Source organism: Eleutherodactylus coqui, chromosome 3 (assembly GCF_035609145.1).
Source record: "Eleutherodactylus coqui strain aEleCoq1 chromosome 3, aEleCoq1.hap1, whole genome shotgun sequence".
NCBI lineage: Eukaryota > Metazoa > Chordata > Amphibia > Anura > Eleutherodactylidae > Eleutherodactylus > Eleutherodactylus coqui.
In genome coordinates this window covers 90,854,684-90,874,166 of record NC_089839.1, presented here as the reverse complement: position 1 = coordinate 90,874,166, position 19,483 = coordinate 90,854,684, and positions in this window count along the sequence as shown.

Genomic DNA, 19,483 nt, shown 5'->3' with positions numbered 1-19,483 from the left:
GCGCCTTCTCTCGGTCTTTGCTGCGTCTTCTCTCGGTCTTTGCTGCGCCTTCTCTCGGTCTTTGCTGCGCCTTCTCTCGGTCTTTGCTGCGCCTTCTCTCGGTCTTTGCTGTGCCTTCTCTCGGTCTTTGCTGCGACTTCTCTTGGTCTTTGCTGTGACTTCTCTTGGTCTTCTCCAGCTTGACTAACTATAGCTTATCTCTCCTATTTTAACTGTAATATCTGACTTACTTTAGTATAGCTCTTTCTCTTTATTATACCTGTCTTTGTATTGGTTTGTTTCTTCTCCAGCTTCACTGACTGTAGCTCATCTATCTTATTATACCTATTTTATCTGTAGTATCTGACCTACCTTAATTTTCTTTTATACCTGACTTTGCTGCGGCTCTGTGGTGTTTGCTGCGGCTCTTTGGTGTTTGCTGCGGGTCTTGCTCTTTGCTGCGGCTCTTTGGTCTTTGCTGCGGCTCTTTGGTCTTTGCTGCGGCTCTTTGGTCTTTGCTGCGGCTCTTTGGTCGTTGCTGCGGCTCTTTGGTCGTTGCTGCGGCTCTTGGTCTTTGCTGCGGCTCTTTGGTCTTTGCTGCGGCTCTTTGGTCTTTGCTGCGGCTCTTTGGTCTTTGCTGCGGCTCTTTGGTCTTTGCTGCGGCTCTTTGGTCTTTGCTGCGGCTCTTTGGTCTTTGCTGCGGCTCTTTGGTCTTTGCTGCGGCTCTTTGGGCTTTGCTGCGGCTCTTTGGGCTTTGCTGCGGCTCTTTGGGCTTTGCTGCGGCTCTTTGGGCTTTGCTGCGGCTCTTTGGGCTTTGCTGTGGCTCTTTGTGCTTTGCTGTGGCTCTTGGACTTAGGTTAATTTCTTTATTATACCTGTGTTTGCTGTGGCTGTAGATCTTTGCTGTGGCTCTTGGCCTTTTTCAGGTTAAATAACTGTAGCTCATCAATCGTATTTTATCTTTAGTATCTGACTTACCTTAGTATAGCTCATTCTCTTTATTGTACCTGTCTTTGTATTGGCTGTGGCTCTTCTTTAGCTTGACTGACCTTAGCTTATCTATCCTATTGTACCAACTTTATCTGTAGTATCTGACCTACCTTACTTTTGCTTATCCGCTCTTTTATACCTATTATACTTGCTCTGGCTCTTGGACTTTGCTTTGGCTTTTAGACTTTGCTTTGGCTCTTCTCCCACTTGACTGACCTTAGCTTATCGATCTTATTTATCTATTATACCTGTCTTTGCTGGTTTTTTTTGCTGTGGCTGTTTGTATTTTTGTTTGCTGTGACTGTTGCCCCACTGCGTTCCTTCTGAAAGGAAACAACATTACAGTTTTGGACTAACAGCTCATCCTGCTGCAGACGGCTTCTAGCTGGGCTTCTATCGGTGCTTCGGATATGCCTTCAGTGTGATTGTAAAGGTAAGTATCATTGGAAAGTAGAACTTGTATTGCAAAAAACCAAGTCCCAAGAAACTCGCAAGATACCAATGATATCATCACACAGTTACCGCATCGCTGAGCAGAGCCGATCACACAAACATCCATCTCCCTTCATCACCCAAATGACCGTTTCCAAAGTTAAAGGAAGTCTAGTACCTAAATTTGGCCTATGGATCCAATTTGCTGTTATTAGTGCATGGTCACAAGGATCCAGGCGTTTACCTTTATCTTCTTCCAAAGTATCTCCTATGCCAAGATATCTGGCAATAACTTTCTCCCGCACTGTATGCTGATGAACCCCAGGGAGCGCTGTAGGCGTCACTCAGTATGAAAGGGGGCTTATTTTTAGCTGAAAAGGCTGGAAGAAAGATGGACCGCAGGCAGATGAGGAACCCCCATCGGATGGTCCGGGGTTCATTAGCATACAGTGCTCTAGAAAGTAATTGCCCAACATCTTTGTATAGGAGACACTTTGGAAGAAGATAAAGGTTCCCTGTGGCAGCGCATGTATAACAGTAGATTGGATTCATAGACCAAATTTAAGTGACTGGCTTCATTTAAATCTAGCAATCTGCAGTTACTATGGTAACACACTACCTAAAAATATTCAGACCCTGGGTTGCTATTATGTTGCTTATTTACTATTCGAATGAAATGCCAGGTGTAGAAATATACGAATAAACCCATTATCACCTCGCTATCATTAGGACATGTAATAAATGTAATCATACCGCACAGTCTACCTCCTCCCCGTCCATGCTGATTCTATCCTCCTGTTGGATGAAGGAACGATGCATCATCTCTACTGGTCTCAGATGTGTCTCCTCCTTCTCAGACCTGGAGAACGTGATGTCTGTAAAGAGGCAGCGATTCTATTCAAGTGGCATAGATTGTGATGTCATAATTCTGCTTATGAGGTTACACTACTAATGTTCTACAAGTGCTTCAATATTTCTTACTGTGAGACTTCAGCTATATCAGCTGATTTTTAACCCTTTAAGGACCACATGCGGGAAACTTACAGTGCTTGGTCCTGAGTTTTAATCCAGGCTGATAGCAGAAGCACGGCGTGGGATTAAAGCTCCTGCTTCTGTAATCTAGCAGGAGCAGGTTGGGTCCTCTCAGCTGTTAGTTACATCCGATGACCTGGAGTAAAAGGGTGAAGCAGTTTTTTAACAGCTTCTGCATGCTCCTTTAGATGGTGATAAATAATTAGTTACCAAAATAAGTTTTAAAAAAAACATTAAGAAAATGACCTACTGCCGATGCCAACTAAAAGCGTGCTATATCCTCCCTGTAATCCGAGACTGTACAAATTATATATCAAAATGAGGAACCCATTCCTGTACTTTATTTTGGCTTATATATACTGATTTAAAATAAAAACTATAAATAAAATGATCTTTTTTTAGCTTTTTACCCCATATAAAAAAAAATGCATGAAAAAAGTCAGCGAAAAAAAGATATTAAAAGAATAGCCCTATATTTCACGGGGAAAAAATGCAGCAAAAATAATTTTGGGAGCTAAAGAAATAATAATAGGGCACATGGGTAAAATCCCTAAAAAGTGTCTGGTCCTTTAGGACCAAAACACCCTGGTCTTTAAGGGGCTAAATGGTCCCACTAATATGCAAATAGAATGGGTAAATTTATTAATCCTGTGTAGTAGTTAGGGTTTATTCAGACAGACGTATATCGATCGGCTTTCACGCCCGGCCGATATGTGTTGTCCCTCTCTGCAAGGGGAGGAGGCGGGACGGGACAGGAGCTAATGCACTGAGCTCCCGCCCCCTCTGCCCCTCACCACTGTTTGCAGGGGAGGAGCCAAGTTATGCCTGGCCCCTCCCTTTGCAAACAGTGGCGAACGGGAGGGAGCTTAGCACACTAGCTCCTGTCTCTTCCTGCCTCTTCCCCTTGCAGAGAGGGGTAGTGTATATCGGCTGGGCGTGAAAGCCGACCGATATACGCCCGTCTGAATAAACCCTTAGATAGTGTAAACTTAGATTAGTCGATCTAAAAATTAGAAAAATTTTATCAGCGTTACTTATGTTAGATGATGAATTTGGTTCATCTTTAGGGCTTATTCAGCCGAGTGCTGTAAATCTTAAGTGTCACTAATTTACTAAGTTAGTGCAATGTTCACACTGCGGATTTCCACCGCGGAATTGCACGGCATAAAATAACCCACGGCACGTTCTATTTGCCGCGGGAATATGCGCGGCGGGCTTCCATTGTAGTCAATGGAAGCCGACCATCACGCTATATTTCCGCTGTAGCACAGCGGAAGTATAGCGTAAATATGATTCCCTGCCCTACACCAGCCGCGTCATCCCGGACTTGCACAGCAGATCCGGAGGTGAGTATGGGATCTTTGGGGGGAGGCGCCGTGACAGACTCCGCTGCGGTTTTCCGCAGACTGAGTCCGTCACGGCCGTGGGCATGTACTTGGGTTGCATGTGGAGTTTTATTCTTAATCTTTGTAGCTATGTGTTTAATCCCTTTGTGACGTGTGCGACGCATGTCATTGTATGGAGCAGGCACAGGAGCGGAGCCCTCTCTGTACACTGTGGGTGTCGGCTATTTTTAACAGCTCACAGCTGGGATCAGAGAGACTCTAATCCTGGCTGGTAACCATTTAAATATCACTGTCAATTCTGACTGACCAGGAGCACAGTCACCCACCCCCAAGCCCATCTGTTTACGTGCCCATGTGTTACTTGTCCAAAAGTATGATCCTCTGATGTCTCCTACCCCGTCTCCATGTCTGCTACTGAGGGCTTATTCACACGAGTGTATATCGGCTACCGTTTTCTCAGCCGGCCGATATACGCTACCATCTGATGCATTGGATTCCAGTGCATTAGATCACACAGGCGTATTCCCGTGGCCAAGTTACAGGCACTGCCATAGACTCCTATAGGAGCCAATGACAGCGGCCAGAGAAGGGTGGTGGGAGGGAGTTTAGCAGCGTGACTGCTAAATTCCCTCCCCCTACTCTTCTCCCCTTGCAGCTGTTTGCAATGGGAAGGGGCGGAGCTAAGCTCTGCCCGCTCTGTCCCCTCCCATTGCAAACAACGGAAAGGGGCAGAGCGGGGGCAGTTGCCCAGTCCACTAGCTCCCGCCTCATCCCGTCTCCTCCCCTTGCAGAGGGGGAGTGAAGGGGGTGATAGCTTAGCAGTATACATGTATGTATGTATGTGTGTGTGTGTGTATATATATATATATATATATATATATATATATATATATATATATATTGCAGTGTATATAGTCTGATGGTCTATATACACCTAGCCCGTGCATCAGATGGTAGCGTATATCAACCGGCAGTGAAAACACGAGCCGATATATGCTCGTGTGAATAAACCCTAACTCCGTGACGCACACGGTGCAGTTATGTCATTGCTACCACAGGACTAAGAGTGCTTTAATGAATGATAATCGTTCAGTCTAAACGTGAGTCAACGACGAAATGACAAACGATGATCGTTCACCTTGCAGGCATAAAAATAATCGTTGGTTCATTTGTATTTAACTGCATTTGTTCAGTCGTTCTCAGTCACTTATAAAGCGGATGGGAAAGACTGAACGACTCTTGTCTGAACGAGCCAACGATGTATCTGCCAGTATGGGATTTGGGATTCCGCCTCCGAACTCTGCTGCGGGAATCCCGCATGCGAGGTCTGACCTGCCCGTGTGCAGGCGGCCTTAGGCTTAGCCAGAAGGGGTCGGGCTAGGATTGCTGGATAACTGTCTGGTCACCTGGACAGGTGAGTATATGTTACCTGGGATGGCAGTTCTCCTATGTGCAGGGGGTCTACAGCACGTGGGGCGGAGTATATCAGGGGGCACAATGTGTGGCGCCATCTTTGAACAGAGCCTCCAGTGCTGATGTGAATGTGGTGCTGCTTGTATAATGAAACGTTCAGCAGTTGTCCAAAGTACTTTATTGATCAGTGCCTTGGGATTGTAAATGGGAACATCCATGCTTCCATCTAGAGGCGATGTAGAACTAATCAGGCAAGGAAAACTATTACTTCTAAATACCCCACTCTGGAATCAAGTATTGTTCATCATTGGGGCAGTGTTTGTACCTAGATGGTGATATCCCCCATGCTATAGTCTTCATAAGTGTAACATCCTGTAGATATGCCACGACTGTCTCAGATGGTAATACTCATGTAACTCATTGCAGTAATGGCTGAAGTATTGTATTAGACCCCAGAAGTCACAGAGCAGGGGCTGTCGGTCCGGATGGGGGAGACGCGTCTCTGCACTCCATTTACTTAACCAGATGTATTATTATTAGGGTGCTTTCACTTGGGTCAGAATTAGTCCGCAGGACGCACAGCGACGCGCGGGGAATTCACCAGAATCCGCAGGCGCTGATTTGGGTGCATCCAACAAGCTGATTCCGTCCTGTATGAAAGCAGACAAGAAGGAATAAGGAGCCGCAGGGATAAAGGCCATCTAGTATTGTAGAGCAAAACAAGTCTATAGGCTACTATTATGTAATGAGTGCAGAAGCAATGAACCCGGGAGCAAATCTATAAAAGCAGACACAGTTATGTGGTTGGAGGGGAAATGTGCCAGAATGTAAAAGATAGAACTGACGGTATTACTGTAGGAGTAAGAAAAGGGGGAAGACAAGGGGAGAGAAAAATGAGGCCATAAAGGTTTAACCCCTTCCCGCTCCAGGACGTAAGGGTACGTCTTGGAGCGTCGGGGTATGTTGCAGAGGGGTAGCGGGGCGACCTCTCTGCGCACAGCGTGGGTGTCAGCTGTAATAAATAGCTGACACCCGCGGGCAATAGCCACTATCGGCCGCTTGGCCGATCACGGCTATTAACCCTTTAAATGCCGCTGTCAATTCTGACAGGCCCCTGAAAGGCCCCAGGACTGTCTGAGCAGACTGCCTATCAAGACATCCCCATAGGGTGGCTTGATAGACTGCTTGTTAAATGGCAGTATGACGTAATGCTATAGCATTACGTCATACTGCAGGAGCGATCAAAGCTGGTTGTAGTTGCTGGTTAAAGTAAAGTTAAAAAAAATCAATAAAGTTTTATTAATTGTAAAAAAAAAAGTTTAAATCACCCACCTTTTGTCATATCTATTATTAAAAAATCTAAATTATAAAATAAAAATATGTATTTGGTATCGCCGCGTCCGTAAAAGTCCGATCTATCAAAGTAATGCACAATTTTTTTCCTGCACAGTGAACGTCGTCCGAAAAAAAAAAAAACACAGAAGGCCAGTAATGCAATTTTTTAGTTACCCTGTCTCCCAGAAAAAATGCAATAAAAAGCGATCAAAAAGTTGTATGTATTCCGAATTGGTACTATTGGAAACTACAGGACATCCCGCAAAAAATTAGCCCTCGCTCAACTACGTCGATGAAAAAATTAAAAAAGTTATTGCGCGCACTAGATGGCGGCAGAAAATAATTGAAAACAATTAAATGTCTTTGAAAAAAAAAAAGAGTAATATAGTAAAAAAAAAAAACTATACAAGTTTGGTATCGTAGTAATCGTACTGACCCATAGAATAAAGCTATCATGTCACTTTTGTTGCAGTTTGTGCGCCGTAGAAACAAGACGCACTGAAAGATGACAGAATGTTGTTTGTTTTTTTTTCATTTTACTCTACTTAGAATTTTTAACTCTCTCCAATCCACTGTCTGACGTCTGAAGACTTTATGATTTAAGGCTGTACAGCTCCGATGTTTGAAGATGTCCGTCGGGATTCTCTTACTGTATGTTGCCAGCCTCTCTGCTGTCACAGCCTATCCTATGTGTCACCTCATGCAGTACTGGCTTTAGCAAGCATATAGCGCCGTTGTATAATGGCAGAAAAAGAGTAAGCCCTCTAGGAAAACCAGGATACAAATTGGATTAGAAAGGGTTAAAAAGTTTTTCAGTACATTATATAGTACAGTAAATGGCATCATTTAAAAGTACAAGTCGTCCCGCAAAAAACAAGCCCTCTTAGAGCGACATCGATGGATAAATAAAGGAGTTACGATTATTTTGAATGGGGGAGGAAAAAACGAAAATGGAAAAAGAAAAAGGGGCTGCGTCATTAAAGGGGTTGTCTCGCGAAAGCAAGTTGGGGTTAAGCACTTCTGTATGGCCATATTAATGCACTTTGTAATATACATCGTGCATTAAATATGAGCCATACAGAAGTTATTCACTTACCCACTCCGTTGCTGGCGTCCCCGTCTCCATGGCTCCGTCTAATTTCAGCGTCTAATCATATGATTAGACGCGCTTGTGCAGAAGGGTCTTCTCCCTTCTGGTCGGTCCGGGCACAAGCGGCGTTCTGGCTCCGCCCCTACTACGCATCATCACGTAGCTCCGCCCCGTCACGTGTGCCGATTCCAGACAATCGGAGGCTGGAATCGGCAATGGACTGCACAGAGCCCACGGTGCACCATGGGAGAAGACCCGTGGTGCATCGTGGGTGAAGATCCCGGCGGACATCTTGGAGGAAAAGAAGGAAGAAGTTGCAGAGAGGGGATTCGGGTAAGTAAAAATTTTTTTTTAACATTTCAACACATCCATTGGGTTTGTCCTGCGCTGAACGGGGGGCCTATGCAAAAAAAGAAAAACCCGTTTCGGCGCGGGACAACCCCTTTAAGGGGTTAAATAACACCATATTAAATGATGAAAAACTCTATATTTTGCTCATATAACTGTACATTTGGTAGTGAATGCTCTGAATATTGAGCGTTCCCTCAGTCATTTCACTGGAACAAAGTTGCAATATTAACAAGGGCTGCTATGATAAGTATAGCGTTATGAGTAAGGCCCAGCCTACAACATCTGAAGGAAAGGCCAAGACTCACGGCTCAAGAGTCTCACGGCTGCTGCTAAGTTCTGAGGGGCCTTTATTAGGCCCATGGCTGTACCTTAATATCATGCTCCCCTGCAATCTCTATCAGACAGAGGGAACCCCTTACCTTGTGATGCCATGATCGCTATTGATCGCAGTATCACAAAAATTAAGCGACTATGATAGGAGTTTTCTTCTATTCTGGCCATTGCCTCTTCATCACAGCTACCACTTATGGGTGTTTGCATGTACCCAACTGCTGTGCCGTCACATTACCATAAATGTGCAGCGCTGGGTGATAAGTGCAGGTGCCCAATGCCATCCATTCACAGGTGGTGATGTCTGAGCTCCATCCAGACCATGCTTCCTAGCTTCCATCAGATATATTGTCATAACAGTATATGTGGACCCACCGTACCACAAACTGATTTGGCTCTGGGCTATTCCTGAGGGAAGCACCTGGGATTCACCCTTTAACCCAAACAATATAGATTTAACCCTCAAATATACCTACACTGGGACGTAAGGCCATGCGGAGGCCAGATGACGCGCAGAATTAATTGGGTTGGAAATAATAAACAGGTCCGTGAAGTTCAGCCTTTTTGGATGACTTATAACCCCCAGTGCCATTAGTTATTAGATAAACATCCAGCCCTTCTTTAACCCATTAAGGACCAAGCACAATAAATATACGGCACTTGGTCCCAGGCTTTAAACTGGCAGACCCAGATCAGCTCTGCCAGTGACTATTGTCACTACAGGGAGATGTTTTCCCCTGTAACTGAGGCTCCTATGGATGCCCCAGCTACAATGAGAAAGTGTCAAATAAAGCACAAAAAACATGTGAATCTTCCGCTATATGACGTCATGGGGGACATGGATGGTAAAAAAAAGAATTACATACATAAGTAAAACAATTACAGAATAAAAAAACAATAATTACATAAAGAAAATAACCCAAAACCGAAGCCAACCAAAACCGTCGCTATATGCGCCCTGTAATTCAAACCCATACATATTATATATCAAAACATCTGAAACAAGATGAGGAACCGGTTGCATACTTTTTTTTTAATAAATGTTTTTATTGAGCATTTTACAATTTGAATTTTTTTGACATACTAAAACGTACCTATACATACTATGCATATAAACACCCCGAACTGCCCTCCCCCCCGCCCCCAACCCAAGGTCTCTCTCATGTAAACCTTTCCAAGGTCCGTGAAGGATAATGTAAATGGTGGAGTCTATTTTTCATTGTCTCTGCATTAAAAGTCAAAGAACCATCAGGGAGAATACCACCGGTAAGCACTACTCGTATTCTGCGTGCGTCTTCTCTATTCGCACGCTGTCCTTCCGTGGCATCTTATAAAGCTTGGATTGTCGGCCGGTAGGTGCACAAAGGGATAGAGAAATAATCACGTCAAAAAGAAAAGGAGCTATCTATGTTTAGACCGGGGGACAAAAATATGTTGTCCGTTTGTTTGTTCTCTCTCCCCACTCTATATATCTATTTTGACATTTTCTCCTCATTAAACAGTATATACACCAATTTAATTGTCAGTCTCCTTATTGCCCTTTTTCTCTCCCTCCTTTGAGTTAGTTTCTTGGCGTGTAGCCATCAACCCACACAGTATGTTACAGTTTGCTTTACACATATGCCCCCTACCCTGCGGTTGGGTCCAAACCCACCAGGCCGTGTGCCCGCATCTTGAGCCACATATCATAGTATTTTTGACTGGTCTTGCGTTTAGAATATGTATTCCTTTCCCAGGGAAGGATTTGGTTAACTTTATTTTGAAATTCACACAATGTAGGAGGAGCCTCATCCAACCAGCGTTGGGCTATCGTTTTTCTTGCTAGATATAGTAGCCTAGCTATTGCAAGTTTTTCATGCTCTTCCAGTGCCAAGTCATGTATGTAGCCCAAAATGCATACAAATGGCGTGAGATCTATAGCTACACCAAACACTGTGACAACCAAATCACATACCTCTGTCCAATATCGAGGTCCATACTTTTTTTTAGCATAAATATACTAGTTTAAAAATTTTTTATAAAAGGGCTTATTCACACAAGCGTATATCAGCCGGCCGATATACGCTACTGCGTGATGCACTTGGCAGCGTATACGCCATTGGGCGGGGGGAGAAAGCAGGGCTGGACGAGAGCTAGTGTGCGGAGCTCCCGCCCCTCTCCCCCCCCTTGCAGCTGTTTGCAATGGGAGGGGCGGAGCTTAGCTTTTTAGGACATTTTCTAAAACATTCTTAATTGTACTTATATCTACACTTCTTTATTCTACTCTTAGACCTTATGTCCACGGCACGTGCGCATTTCGTGCAGGGAATCCAGCTGTACCCACGTGGCTGTGTGGGTTTTCTGTCTTCTCCACTGCGGATGTGGGAGGCCGCACCATCCGGTGTGCCATTGCACATGCACAATCAAGTTTTTTTTTTTTTAATTTGCTGCTTTACCATGGGATCCACGGACCATCTGCAGTGTCAGCTGTGGATGGGTCACAGATCAGACAGCTTCCATTGACTTCAATGGAAGCTGTCCATGCGGGACCCACACCAAAATGGAGCATGCTGCGATTTGTTTTCCAGCCCAAAAGGTCTGCTAATCAAATCCGTATGCTAAATTCAGCTGCGGCACCCATATTTCTCTTTGGGCGGCTTGAACTACAGATCGTCTGTGCGGGTGCCCTGCGCGGATTCCTTAATTCAATTTTGCTGGTGGACATGAGGCCTTAAAGAGGTTGTCTCGCGGCAAACATCAAAATTTTACATTCCCCCATTCCCCCTGTCACCCCCCTGGCATAAAATAGCAATTTAAAGCGGTTTTTAAGCCGCTTGCTACTCACCGATCCAACGAAATATGAACTTTAAAAGATCTCCCCAAGATGGCCGCCGGTCCTTTCCCAGGGATGCACTGCTGTTTTCTCCCATGGTGCACCGCGGGTCTTCTCCCATGGTGCACCATGGGCTCTGTGCGTTCCATTGCCGATTCCAGCCTCTTGATTGGCTGGAATCGGCACAAGTGATAGGGCGGAGCTACGCGATGATGCGTAGAAGGGGCGGAGCCGGAACGCCGCTCGTACCGGACCGAAGAGAAGCCAGAAGACCCTTCTGCTCAAGCGCGTCTAAAAACGCCAGAAGACAGCAGAATTAGACGGATCCATGCAGACGGGGACGCCAGCAACGGAGCAGGTAAGTGAATAACTTCTGTATGGCTCATATTTAATGCACGATGTATATTACAAAGTGCATTAATATGGCCATACAGAAGTGCTTAACACCACTTGCTTTCACGAGACAACCCCTTTAAGGTTATTGTCTGCAATCTGTTTCTGACAGCCAAAATCTGGGCACAGATTTGGAATCGGCATCCAAAACTATAAGAAATACAAAAATTTGGTCCATAAAAAAATTACGTTTTGCTTTTTGCAACATCGCTCTATTCATTTGCAGGCATTCTCTTTTAATGCCCTCATATAATACCCTATTTTTGCTTTTGTTTTTATTTTAGATTTTATTTATCCACGGCTTGCTTCAGCGTATCAGCTGGCTTTCCTTGGGCTGTTGGTACCTGGAAGGTTACCTCCATGAACCTGGTTACTGGATTTTTCCAGTATCTTTGGGGTAAGTCCAGTGAATCGTTGCTTTAGAATGTATACCATTTATATTCTGCTTTGTGCTGTTGCTGTTTAGTCTTTGGGTTATGGATGGAGCTAAAGACAATAATGATGTATGACTAGTAAAGATGGACTTTCAGTGTTAGATTAGTCAATGGTTATATTCTCATCTCTTGTAGGACTTTAGGTGAATTAATAGACTGCAAAATAAGGACAGTTGTAATAAATATATAATATATTATGCTCATGTTATTGATAAAAATAGGATATGGTATATTCTGACTGGCCCGCCTGTTTACAAGTAGAGATCTCTAATACGCAAGCTTGTAATAATGTGGCTGTCACATGTCATCCCTATCGGCCAAACAGTAACCAAAATGTATCTTACTTCTGGGACCTGAATATTGAAGGCTGCTCTGTGTAAGGCCTCCTGCACACGGGAGGATTTGCATTGCGGAGTCCGCGGTGGATGTCCGCCCCCGGACTCCACGGCAAATACCGGCCAATAGCATGCTATGGCAAACTGTAATTTCATCTCCGCTTGCGGAGAAGAAATCACAGCATGCTGTGATTCTGTGCGGGCTATGCATAGACAGCTTCCATGAGCACTGTGGAAGTAGCACGGAAACCGCGTTATCGCCTAGCGCCGACGGATACTGCATATGCGTGCTGGAGCGACAGTTGGCACATCCGTACGCTGACATTAGACACCGGACAGGTGCGCAGGGGTGACTGGCCAGACACCAACTCAAACTCTGCGGGTGGAATCCGGCATGCGGGGTCTGACCCTCCCGTGTGCAGGAGGCCGAAATGGTCATATAACATCCAAGCTGAAGTCCTGTCAGTTGTGTTGGCCGCCGCATGTTCATAGAATCATAGAATGGTAGACAGATATTTGTCCAGCCTTTGTTTGAACACTTCCATTAAAGGAGAACTCACCACCTCCCATGTTATCCTGTTCCACTTATTAATCACCCTCACCGTTAGAAAGTTTTTTTCTAATATCTAATTTGTCTCCTCCCTTTCAGTTTCATCCTATTGCTTCTAGTCTTTCCTTGTGCAAATGAGAATAGGGCTGATCCCTCTGCACTGTGACAGCCCTTCAGATATTTGTAGACCGCTATTAAGTCTCCTCTCAGCCTTCTTTTTTGCAAGCTTAACATTCCCAGATCCTTTAACCGTTCTTTATAGGACATGATTTGTATACGGCTTACCATCTTGGTAACTCTTCTCTGAACTTGCTCCAGTTTGTCAATGTCTTTTTTAAAGTGGGGTGCCCAGAACTGGACACACTATTGCAGATGAGGTCTGACTAAGGAAAAGTACAGGGGGATAATGACCTCACGTGATCTAGACTCTATGCTTCTCTTTATACATTCCAGAATTGTGTTTGCCTTTTTGGCAACTGCATCACGTTGTTGACTCATGTTCATTCTATGATCTATTAGTATACCCAAGTCTTTTTCACATGTGCTGCTTAGCTCAATTCCTCCCATTCTGTATGCGATTTCTTCATTTTTCTTTAGATAGAAGGTGGATCCTCCGAATACATCATCATATAAGAAAGCTGCAGTCTGTTTTCTAGAGTCCCCCTTTTTGCGGCCCGGGACACCAAACACTGGTTATAGCCGGAAGGAAAATCTATATCCACTTCTGGGGACGGAGGATGAGATAAGTCATTCAGCACAAGGTTAGTGAAGCTTTTCTTCCGCTTCCTCCATGTTCTTCACTATTGTAAAAAAAAAAAAAGTTTTTATTTACACACAAATGCAACGCGTTTCGGCTAACCGGTAGCCTTTTTCAAGCATTAAAATACATTACTAAACCGACAAAGAACGTGTGAAATCTCACATCCCCTCGCATTCCTCTCGACCACAAGTGGTATTCGGGCGACACTGGATTAGGGGTGCACTCATCAGAGGCACCCCTGTGAAGGAAGACCTTCACCATCTACAAACTATATGCATAATCTGGAGCTCTGGGTTTTTTGTATAGGATTTACCTATACTATTGTGTTTGCTCCCTCCCCAATAATATATCTTTGGATTCCCATGGATGCTCTCCCCAAGTGGATGTCCTAATGGACCAGCGCATTTGTATTTATAGCCTTATCAGGATTTAGGATGTACCAGAGTATCCTGCCTTAAGGGGGACTCTGTTACACCGGGTGAGTCCAATCAATATTTTTTACCTGTAATGTATCCACCTAAGTATTCGGGCGCTCCCTATTGATTTTTCAACACATGCTTACATACTTTTTATTTCCACTGTGAATTGTATGTAACATACTAACATAGTAACATAGTTCGTAAGGCTGAATGAAGACAATGTCCATCTAGTCCAGCCTGTTTAGCCTCCTGTTTTGTTGATCCACAGGAAGGCAAAAAACCCCAAGAGCAGAAGCCAATTATCCCTTTTGGGGAAATAATTCCTTCCCGACTCCCTAATGGCAATCAGACTGTTCCCTGGATCAACCCCTAATAGTTACTACCTGCCTGTATACCCGATTTAACAAATAACCTTAGATTTATAGTCTATAATATCCTTCCTCTCCAGAAAGACATCAAGTCCCTTTTTAAACTCCTCTATGGATTTTGCCATCACCACGTCCTCAGGCAGAGAGTTCCACAGTCTAACTGCTCTAACAGTAAAGAAGCCTTTTCTATGTTGGTGATGAAACCTGCATTCTTCTAAGCGTAGCGGATGCCCTCTTGTTACCGTCGTAGTCCTGGGTATAAACAGATCCTGGGAGAGATCCTTGTATTGTCCCCTCATGTACTTATACATGGTTATTTGGTCGCCCCTTAACCTTCTTTTTTCTAGAGTAAATAGTCCCAATTTTGATAGCCTCTCTGGGTATTCTAGTCCCGTCATTCCATGTTCTAGCTTAGTCGCTCTTCTTTGAACCCCTTCCAATACTGTAACATCTTTCCTGAGCACCGGTGACCAGAACTGTACACAGTATTCCATGTGGGGCCTGACAAGTGCCTTATATAATGGAAGGATAATGTTCTTGTCCTTCGCCCCTATACCTCTTTTAATGCATCCCAAAACTTTATTTGCCTTTGCAGCAGCTGACTGGCATTGGTTACTCCAGTTTAGTCTACAATCCACTAGTACCCCCAGGTCTTTTTCCATATCACTTTTCCCTAGCTGTACCCGATTTAGTGTATAATGGTGACATCCGTTTCTCCTGCCCATGTGCATAGCCTTACATTTATCAACATTGAACTTCATGTGCCATTTTTCTGCCCAAGCCCCCAGCTTATCTAGGTCCGTCTGTAGCCGCACATTGCATTAATTAATTTGTATAATTTTGTGTCATCTGCAAATATTGAAATTTTGCTGTGCAGCCCCTCTATCAGGTCGTTGATAAATATATTGAACAGAATGGGGCCCAATACTGAACCCTGTGGCACCCCACTAGCGACGGTGGCCCAATCAGAGTATGAGCCATTTATTTCCACCCTCTGCTTTCTATCATTGAGCCAATTTTTTTACCCAATTACACACGTTTTCACCGAATCCGAGCTGTCTCATTTTGTATATTAGCCTATTATGTGGCACGGTGTCAAAGGCTTTAGAGAAGTCCAGATATACGAGATCAATAGATTCTCCCAGGTCCAGCTTAGAGCTTACTTCATCGTAGAAACTGATCAGATTTGTCTGACATGAGCGACCCTTCATGAATCCATGCTGGTGAGGAGTTATTCCCTCGTTCTCCTTGAGGTGCTCATCGATGGCGTCTCTCAGAATCCCCTCGAAAATTTTTCCCGTTACTGAAGTGAGACTTACCGGCCTGTAGTTACCAGGCTCACTCTTGGTCCCCTTTTTGTAAATTGGAACCACGTTGGCAATGCGCCAATCCAATGGTACAACACCGGTTTTGATAGTGTCTAGAAATATTACGTATAGCGGCCTAGCTAACTCATCACTTAGTTCCCTTAGTACCCTTGGGCAGCTTCACATGGGTAAATTTGCGTATAAAATTTTTTTGTTCACAATGCATAAGGGATAGAACCCTCTGAAATCAATGGGTTCATACACATTTCCGTATCTTCTGGTGCATTTTGTGCGTGCAAAACATAAGCAGCATGCTCTACTTTTGTGCACTTTTGGGAATCAAGGATCTACAAAGAAGTCCCCTTTTTTGGGGGGTTATATTCCCTGTGCTATTGTGTATATGCGCATCCATAGAGAACAATGGTCTATCACGTGTGTATAAATCGGCAAAATAGAACATGCTGCAGTCTTTTTTGTATTTGCGTATTATTATGCAATTCCGTCACTCCAATGTGAACTGTGAGTCCGGCCTTCAGCTGTATTTCGGCTCTGTTCACGTGTATCGGGGCTCCTTTCAGAACCTCCTATGCAGATCTGGCGTAAGATGCCGGACAAAAGAGTCATACATGCAGGACTGTTTCATCTGGTAAAAAATGGCGGACAGATGCAGGAACCGTATGTCCCCCATTCTAGTCAGTGGGGGCTGTGCGGCGCAGTTTGGTTCTGTTCATCCAGAGGATTCCCACTTCCTGTTCCCATAACTGAATCCCCAGCGCAGATCTGAGCTCAGCCGTACGCAGACGGGAGCGTTGGACCCATATTGCACTTGTAAAACTGTCATTTTTTTTCTTTCTGAGACTATCATGCGTTTTGTGTGAAAAACACATCCTATCATTGTAAATGCATTTACCCTATCATTGTATATGCGTTTACCCTATCATTGTATATGTGTTTACCATATCATTGTATATGCGTTTACCATATCATTGTATATGTGTTTACCATATCATTGTATATGCGTTTACCATATCATTGTATATGCGTTTACCATATCATTGTAAATGCGTTTATTATATCATTGTATATGCGTTTACCCTATCATTGTATATGCGTTTACCATATCATTGTATATGCGTTTACCCTATCATTGTATATGCGTTTACCCTATCATTGTATATGCGTTTACCATATCATTGTATATGCGTTTACCCTATCATTGTATATGCGTTTACCCTGTCATTGTATATGCGTTTACCCTATCATTGTATATGCGTTTACCCTATCATTGTATATGCGTTTACCCTATCATTGTATATACGTTTACCCTATCATTGTATATGCGTTTACCCTATCATTGTATATGCGTTTACCCTATCATTGTATATGCGTTTACCCTATCATTGTATATGCGTTTACCCTATCATTGTATATGCGTTTACCATATCATTGTATATGCGTTTACCATATCATTGTATATGGGTTTACCATATCATTGTAGATGCGTTTACCATATCATTGTAAATGCGTTTACCATATCATTGTAGATGCGTTTACCATATCATTGTGAATGCGTTTAACATATCATTGTAAATGCGTTTACCCTATCATTGTATATGCGTTTACCATATCATTGTATATGCGTTTACCCTATCATTGTAAATGCGTTTACCATATCATTGTAAATGCGTTTACCATATCATTGTATATGAGTTTACCCTATCATTGTATATGCGTTTACCCTATCATTGTATATGCGTTTACCCTATCATTGTATATGCGTTTACCATATCATTGTATATGAGTTTACCATATCATTGTATATGAGTTTACCATATCATTGTATATGCGTTTACCATATCATTGTATATGAGTTTACCATATCATTGTATATGAGTTTACCATATCATTGTATATGAGTTTACCATATCATTGTATATGCGTTTACCCTATCATTGTATATGCGTTTACCCTATCATTGTATATGCGTTTACCCTTTCATTGTAAATGCGTTTACCATATCATTGCATATGCGTTTACCATATCATTGTATATGCGTTTACCATATCATTGTATATGCCTTTACCATATCATTGTAAATGCGTTTACCATATCATTGTATATGCGTTTACCATATCATTGTATATGCGTTTACCATATCATTGTATATGTGATTTTCTCATATGTAAAAAAAAAAAAAATCACATATTTCTTCAGCAGTTAAAATAGAAAAAAACGCCCCATTCTTGCACGAAAATCATATGGCATGTGAGTGCGATTCATGTACGTGTAGGAAGTAGTGGGCATTCTTGAATAAAATCGCCCAAAAATAAGATTTGCTGTGAATTTTGAAGCTTCCCTCTTGGAGCGAGCAAAAAAAAAAAATCGCTAATCTACATTAATCCGTTGAAATCTAAGGCTTACTCTCACGTACGGGTTTCATCCATTTCACGGTCGGACAGAACTCGCATGGGAAAATCATTTGCGTAAAAAATCCCTAAGAACCTCATCTATTGTGATGATGATTAAAATATTGGAAGTTTCTTCTGCATCCATTACTTACACTAAGGGGTTAAACTTAGCTCCGCCCCTGTCCCTCCCATTGCAAACAGTGGCAAGGGGGGGAGATAGGGCGGGAGCTCAGTGCACTAGCCCCCCCCCCCCCCTGTCCCTTCCCGCCTACTCCCCCTGCAAAGAGGGCAGCATATATCGGCCGGTGCGAAAACCTGACCGATATACGTCCCTCTGAATAAGCCCTTATACTGAGATAAGCCACTGATTATACCGGTTTTGTTCTCATTAGCGGTATTGTCGCCCGTTAATAGTGCGGGTGAGATAAGGTAGGACTTGCCCCATCCTTCCCGCACTTGGGTCCCGCACTCTTTCCCACATGTAGTAATACTATCTTCCCGCGGTTTTATTGCTAGAGCGGTTTTATATTTGTTATAGCGCACAGTTTGAATATTCAGACATGAAAAATACCCATTCTTGCACAAGTGGCTCCGTAGCGGCGAGCGCGGTTGTGCAGACAAACCATTTTTTTCAATGAGTTCAGTCACAATTGTATTTTTCATGCGACTTTCGGTCGTGACGTATTCACACATGAACAAGTCATTCTTGTACGTGTATCGGCACATAGTACAGTAATTTTTGCGCATGCGGGGCATTTTCACGTACATGTGCAAAACACCCCATCTCCTCTAAAAGGCTATTGCATCTAATGAGGTCCAGATGTGGTGTTTTCCCCGCGGTGAGTTGCACGCACAATACATAGTGAATGGATGTTCATTGTGTCGGCCTACAGGGGCCGCGTATCGGCACACAAGAGACAATGGCAGCTTGCTCTATTTCCCTGTGTATATTACATGAAGCCCTTGTATGGACCATGTATGATCTGCTGTCAGTACACAATATATTGCGGATGGCCAGCGTTCCCATACATATCCCCGCACTTAACAGATGGCGGAATAAAAAAAAAATCACCCACTGCGCATGTCCATGACGTGTGATTCATGCCTACAGGCAGTGCCAGACTCTGCCCATACACGGTCTCTGCCAGCAGCATGGGCTGTGATGTGTAAAACCCGCAGTGTGGTACGCATACAGCTGTGGGCATGAGCCCTCATGTATCACAATACTTTGTAGGAAATGTAGGGGCCGCCGTCCGTGACCTCCAGCTGAAGGGGCATCAGGTGATGCAATAAGACAAGGATCCAAAGCACAGAAGCATGGAGTGTGTCGGATGGGTGGATGTGGATCCTTGGACTGTCCTTGGGGATCCCCGGGTGTCACCCATGACCCCTACAAACA